Raw genomic sequence first — 7,314 nt, forward strand, 5'->3', positions numbered from 1 at the left:
GAGCGACCCTCGGGCCGCGGGCGCCCGAGACCATGCCCGCCGGCCACCGAGCGCCCCTCGGGATGCGGGCGCCCGGGACCCGGGCCGCCGAGCGGCCTGCAGGCTCTGTGGCCACGGGCCGCCGAGCGACCCTCGGGCCGCCGGTCGACTTGCAGGCAGGTCGACCAGCCGGCCGCGGGCCGCCGAGCGCCCCTCGGGCTGCGGGCACCCGGGACCCGGGCCGCCGAGCGACCTGCAGGCTCCGTGGCCGCGGGCCGCCGAGCGACCCTCGCGCCGCGGGCTCCCCGAGAGCCGGGCCGCCGAGCGGCCTGCAGGCCGCGGGCTGCCGGCCGCCGAGCGCCCCTCGGGCTGCGGGCGCCCGGGACCCGGGCCGCCGAGCGGCCTGCAGGCTCCGTGGCCGCGGGCCGCCGAGCGACCCTCGGGCCGCGGGCGCCCGAGACCCGGGCCGCCGGCCGCCGAGCGACCCTCGGGCCGCGCGCGCCCGAGACCCGGGCCGCCGGCCGCCGAGCGACCCTCGGGCCGCGCGCGCCCGAGACCATGCCCGCCGGCCGCCGAGCGACCCTCGGGCCGCGCGCGCCCGAGACCATGCCCGCCGGCCGCCGAGCGACCCTCGGGCCGCGCGCGCCCGAGACCATGCCCGCCGGCCGCCGAGCGACCCTCGGGCCGCGGGCGCCCGGGACCCGGCCCGCCGGCCGCCGAGCGACCCTCGGGCCGCGCGCGCCCGGGACCCGGGCCGCCGGCCGCCGAGCGACCCTCGGGCCGCGCGCGCCCGAGACCATGCCCGCCGGCCGCCGAGCGACCCTCGGGCCGCGCGCGCCCGAGACCATGCCCGCCGGCCGCCGAGCGACCCTCGGGCCGCGCGCGCCCGGGACCCGGCCCGCCGGCCGCCGAGCGACCCTCGGGCCGCGGGCGCCCAGAGACCCGGCCCGCCGGCCGCCGAGCGACAGCACGCGCGGACTCGGGCTGCGCAGCCCCGGGCTGCCGGTGGACCCGCGGCCGCCGCTTGACCCGTGTATGCTTGCTGTTCATCTCCTGGAGATTCCTGCACCAAGCTGATTGAATGAGGAACATGGAAGCACTGTATATAGGCTTTGCATTTTTCTCTTCGTTTCCTGTACTTTGCCTTCGTTTCCTTTGCGTGTGCTCTATTTTATTGTACATGTTATATTGCTTGTTATTTTTTTATTCATTTAAGGTAGGACCGCTTTCATGCGTTTCTACACCTCCCCGCCCCCCCCCCCCCCCGCCCCGCGTCTCCCTCCTCTGGTGCCCGCCCCAAATGAGGTCGCATCATCTTTCATAGTGTACATCCTGGGCCAGCATAAGCTTTCCAAGAATAAAATGCCCCCCCGCCTTTCCTTCCCAAGGACACCACGAACACCTCCTGTCCTGTGCAGTGCTTTTTCACCCACCGCCAGCAGAGGGCCCTCTCTGACAGACCCAGGAACTCCCCTGCTCCGAGTCATCCAGGAGAGGCTGTTCCGTTCTGTGTGAAACGGGTGGGGTGGGCTGATGAGACATCATTGCTTAGAAGGCCATCGGGTTCACCGGTTCGGTGGCAAGAGAGAACATCCTCATCCTCCTTGAGGTTGACTCGGAAGGTCTTCGGGCCCGCAGGACACCGCCCCCAAATGGGCCTCCGTGGCATAGGGAGATTTTGCCATGCGAGGTGACAACAGGAGGGGAACACGGACCCTCCTTTCCTTCTCCCGTCTGAAAGCAGGAAGAAAATCTCTCACGGGAACAGGGTGGTGGAGGGGGCGGCCGGGAGGTGTAGAGATGAGGACTGACTGCTTTCCTGTCTTAAGAAATCACGAATCATCCAAGTGGGACCGCTCATAACACACAGAGGACAGAAGTGTGGACGAGATGAGGAGAATGTGTAAGGGAACGTCTTCCACAAGAACTCTTTTCCATAGGCCGACTTCAAGACTTTCCAACATCTCTAGGTTTAGGGGTGGACTGAGTGCCATGAAAGAATGGACATTCAGCAGCCTGTCTACATCATCTCCAAAGAAGGGAAAATGCTGAAACGTCCCTAGCTCCACAAGCCTAAGGGTCTCCCTGCTCCGGAGAGTTGGAGCATATGCGTGCTTCCATGCCTACACAGATCTTGCGCTTTAGGGAAACCACAAACTAGGCAGGAGCCTGGACTTCTACAAGGCAGTCCATGTTCACACGGGTCACTGTGGTTGGCTTCCTTACTTTCATTGGATTGGGGTGGGGTGGGGTGGGGTGGGGTGGGGTGGGGTGGGGGGCGGGGGGGGGCGGTGACAAATGTCCAAGGATGAGGCATCCTAAAGAAGGAACGTGTGTGGTCCAAGCTACCCGAGGTCGCCATCCTCATTGTAGGAAGAGGACCTCTTTGGGGAGTGTGGGGAGGGGGGAGGCAAGGTAGAAGGTATGCAGATAAGGTTTGGGGGAGGGAAAAAAAGACATTTCGGTCCTAAAGCTAGTCATTTCGAAATGGGAAACAAAGGACACAAGGGAAAAGCTAAAACTGGGCACAGGCGATTGGAAAAGGTTTCTGAGGAGAAGAATCTTCGGAAAGGAATGGGAACCGTGGTCAGGACTGCTTAAGATGAGGATGGATTCAAGGACACACATGAGTGTTCGTATCAACAGGAAACCAGTGCAAAACTAGAATTCAGTTTTCTGTCTCTCGGTGAAAAAGGCCAACTTTGGGCTCGGGCTTGGGTGTTTCTTCTATTGCTCTGCTCTCTCCGTCATGAGAGAGAAAGCTTTCCTTCCTTTTTCCGGAAGGAAGGAAGGAAGGAAGGAAGGAAGGAAGGAAGGAAGGCAGGCAGGCAGGCAGGCAGGCTTATGTCTTCTAAAAATCATCACTTCTTTTCTAGGTTACCTTTATCAGGTCTTGGGGGACTCACGTGGACTTAGTCCTCTTGATATTCAAAGAGCCAGGGTTGGCTCACAAGGAAAGAGGCTTCTCTCTTTGCCTAGCAAGTCTTTCCCTGGGATGTGGGTGACGTGGCTAAGGAGGCACTGTTCCCCAGTGACCTATCTAACTGTTTTACACTCGTTGGGGTATTTTGGACACATTTGCCCCCAAACCGAATGACACATGAAGTCTTTTGCACTTAGAATGCATGTTGAGAGAGGATCCAAGAGGAGAGGGCCTAGCTCAAGAATGTGTTCTCTCTCCTTCGAAAGCAGAGCCATGAAACGGAGTAGGCTTCCTGGAGAGGTTTCCTGACATGGGAAGCGTTGTCGAAGAGGAAGGAACGTGAAGCCTTCTTTGGCTTGTGTCTATACACGGGTGTGTTCCAGCTGCTCTGGAAATGATGGGATCCTTCTTCTCTGCCCTGGCATACAGGGTTTTCGGTCGTCCAAATGGAGGCTCACACGACAGGGACTGAGCCCAGTATCAAGGAGATATTCCACCCGAGTTTCATGCCGAGGCGGCAACAACAGCCTCTTGAAAGATGATGGGGGGTGGGGGGGGGGCCACACGTGGATCAATTCCATTCTGTCCATTCAACAGAGGGTCGGGGCTACAGCAGACCCCAGAGAGGGACAGCAGACCCCAGAGAGGGGCAGCAGCCCGGCCGGCCACTGGGTCTCCATGTCTCAGGCTTCCTGGGGAACCTCACCCCCCCCCCCCAGGTCCCCGCCGCCCCCCGCATTCCGCCACCCACCTTGGTGCATTTCGAATGGCTCCAATTGTAAATAGATGCTGGTGGGAAGATTTCTACAGGTTACCTGCAATGGCTGACCTGTCATGCTTGTCACCCTGGGGAAAACAATTCTCTTTGTCCCCAGAGGCGTCAGACCTCCTCTCTCAGGAACCCCTGAGCCCCGGCCACTGGACTTCACTCCACTGGCACGTAGTAAGGGTCATCCAAACGTTCCTGTGACGGTGAGTATGGTTTCCATGTGGGTTGAAGCCTTCCCTTGCTGCAAGCCTTCTGTCCTCACCATGGCATAGAGACGGTTAAAAAAAAATTGTGTTTGCCACTTTGGGTATACCTTCCACAGCCTGCAGTGATCAAGGCACCCACTTCGCTGGGCAAGTCCTATGAGCCTTCACAAAAGCTCTTGCAAACTTCTTGGGACCATCACTTTTCCAGTCACGCTCAATCATCAGGCAAGATTGACAGGGCCGATGGGAAAACTGGACTCCGAGAAGAACGAGTGACCTACGTGGGGCTGAATGAACTGAGGACTAGGATGATAGTGTGTGTATGACTACTTGTCTACAATAGGACTGATTGGGGAAGCCGCTGGGGGCGGGGGGGGGGGGGGCCAGGGTGCGGATACCTTAGGAGCTTGGGATGAACATATACACATTCCTATACGTAAAGTGGATAATCAACAAGCTCTTACGACTTGGCACAGGAAACTATACTCAATACTTTGTAATAACCTATAAGAGAAAAAAATCTGAAACAGAATCTATATCTATCTATCTATCTACCTATCTTTCTATCTAAATCACTGTGCTGTACACCTGAAACTGCACGACATTATAAATGCTTCCATTATTTCAAACAGAAAAGAATCTCCTAACCTGAGTGAGAGAGAGAGAGAGAGAACAGGACGGATTGTGAAATCTTTTCTTTTCCAGCTACAAGGGAAAATGAAAACAAACAAAACCCCAATTTATTTTAAAAGTTGGACATCCATTTGGTGACTTGTACCCTTGTCAGCAAAATGGAATCACTTCTCTTTTTCTCCCTACCTGCTCCGTCCAGAATTCAGAAACTCTCCGTGAGGCTCCTTATTTCTTTGGCAAGAGAGTCACTTGCACGCGTTCCTTAGAGGCCCACGTTACGTTTCCATAAAACGGGAATACACACTTGTGGATATGAGATTCTGGTGCTATTCATTTTCCTTAGGGTGTTGCTTTTCACCTGAAAACCGGACTGGATCCTGAAGTCTTTCAAGTTGCCCCCAATATCTGGCTACAACTCTCTCCATGAATGTTTCCCACTTTCGCCCACCCTTTTGACTTGGCATCACTGACAACGAAAACGGCCCTTTGCCTGAAGCCCTACAGACCGAAGCTGGAGGACTTGGTGAAAACTTTAGAGACATGGCCACCACAGCTCCTGTGGAAACCATCCTGGTGCCTGTTTCTGTGAGAGCCACTCTGAAAGTCGAACCAAACACCCGACATCATCACAGCCATTTCAAACTGCTAAAGTTGCTTCCACCCTAACATCTACAAATCTTCTTCACTGACACCGCCCCCCACACGCTCCCCCCCCCCCCACTGGTTTATAATCGGCTCCAGTGATGGACCTTTGTCTTCCTTTGGTTTCCATACAAGTGCCTCTTAGGAAATAACCTGATTGCTTGCACCACAGGCCTAGTTTTTGGGAGCCCATCAACATCACTGCCTCCTGAGAGGAGATATGATAACTGTTTCACAGAACCGACCTGTTCTCAGAACTCAGAAACAGTTTCCATGAAATGGAGGCCTCTACTAACCTATTTTCTCCCTTTCCCTCCCTCCCCGCCTCCCTCCCTCCCTCCATCTCCCTCTCCCTCACACACACACACACACACACACACACACACACACACACACACACACACACACACACAGTCACCAGGTCAGCTTTCAATATGTTCAGAGTAGGCCGCCCCAAAATGTGTCTCCTTGAATTCAAGTCGCTTAAGAACTGGACAGCACAAGACCGGACATTCTGGCCCTCCTTTCTGTCCTCCCACAGCAGAGCACGATCTCAAGTTAAGACGTTTGCTTCCACGCATGTCCGTGATTCTCAAATGGTTTAGTGGGGTTTCCTGGGTTAGGAAAAAGAGGGGACTCCTATTTGCCTGAGACAAGGAGAAGTTCTCACACAACCTTCACCCATCCCTCCCTCCCTCCCTCCCTCCCTCCCTCCCTCCCTGCAGTTTGGAGGGGGCAGCCTAAGGGTGGGGAAATTGGGGAAGGAAAAAAAAAAGCCGTTCGATAAAGGGGAGCTCGAGGCAAAGTCAAAGGCTCCCGATCTGACCGGAGAGCATTCTGCATTTGAATGAAGCGATTGAACAAGGCCCTGCGGAATGAAGCGTCCGGACTTCCCCTCCCCCTCTCCCGGCAACTATCAGCCCTGGCGACTTGGGAAGGAGCGAGCGGTGGAGAAGCGGGCGGGGGCGGGGGCGGGGGCGGGGGCGGGACCAACAGACAATAGCCGCTGCCTGCCTGCCTGCCTGCCGGGCTGAGGCCTGAGGGCTGCGGGCCACGCTGGTTTCTGCAACTCAATCCCTTCCAGGAAGCACCTGTGATGACTGCTTGGCAGGGAATGGTCAAAGCTGAACTCTCTTGGCCTATTTCTGAAAAAGGCCTGAGTCTCAGCTACGACAGATTTTCTGGATTTCTTGGCCCATGCGCAGACCCGCACCCTCCCATCCTGTCAGATCCTTTGTACCCACACCTCCCCTGGGAGAGTTCGTTGGCCTCGTCTGGAACATGAACAAGCAAAACCAAACATAGTGTGACATGATGTATTGGTCTTTATTGAAAAGAAACGTGCTCCTCTCGCACACCTGAGGGCAGGAAGCAAAGGCACGTTCTCAGCAGGACGGGGGACAGGGAACCCGAACCCAGGCCGGTCAGCAGTGGCCCCCTGCCCCCCACCGCCCCGCCCTCCCCATCCCCGTCTCTCCCAGGCCCACGTGGGGCCTCCCTTCCCTGCCTCTCTCTGTGCCCCTCGTCTCCAGCTCCCCCAGCCCAGCTTCCGCACCCCCCCCCCCCCCGGCCCCGGGAAGGGGAGGCATGTCTGTCCCAGCTCCAGTTCTGATATTTCACTTGTGAAACTTCCCTAGGCCCAGGTGCCAGCTTGCCGTCCTGCTGCTTCATGTCCGTCTCTATCAGCCATGCCCAAAGGGCACGGGAAATTATGGACAGCAAATAGCACACCTAGACGGTGTGTGCGTGGGGGGGGGGTGTCCCTTCTCCAGGAAGCAGTGAGGGAACAAAAGGAGGCCTGGGGGAAGGAGTCCTGGGTGCCTATCATCGCGCCCCCGCCCCCCCACCGCCCCGCAGAGCACCATTCATTTCCATCTCCGCATCTGAAGGACACATAGTCCTGGTTGAAGCAACTTGATGAGGATTCCCCTCCTAACGACGTGACAGAACCTATGAAGAACTGCACTCCTTGAATCCATAAATGCTAACGGGATCCAAGGAGTTTTCCATCAATGGCAGAAAAAGAAATGGTCCTGAACATAATAACTGCCAAGTATTCCTCTAGACGGAGGCATCATTCACTTTTTCTTAACTTTTTTTCTTTTCATGTTTTACAATAAACTGTATATATTTAGAGTGTACAATTTGGTACCCCAATCTTC

This window comes from Hippopotamus amphibius, unplaced genomic scaffold (assembly GCF_030028045.1).
Source record: "Hippopotamus amphibius kiboko isolate mHipAmp2 unplaced genomic scaffold, mHipAmp2.hap2 scaffold_335, whole genome shotgun sequence".
Taxonomy (NCBI): Eukaryota; Metazoa; Chordata; class Mammalia; order Artiodactyla; family Hippopotamidae; genus Hippopotamus; species Hippopotamus amphibius.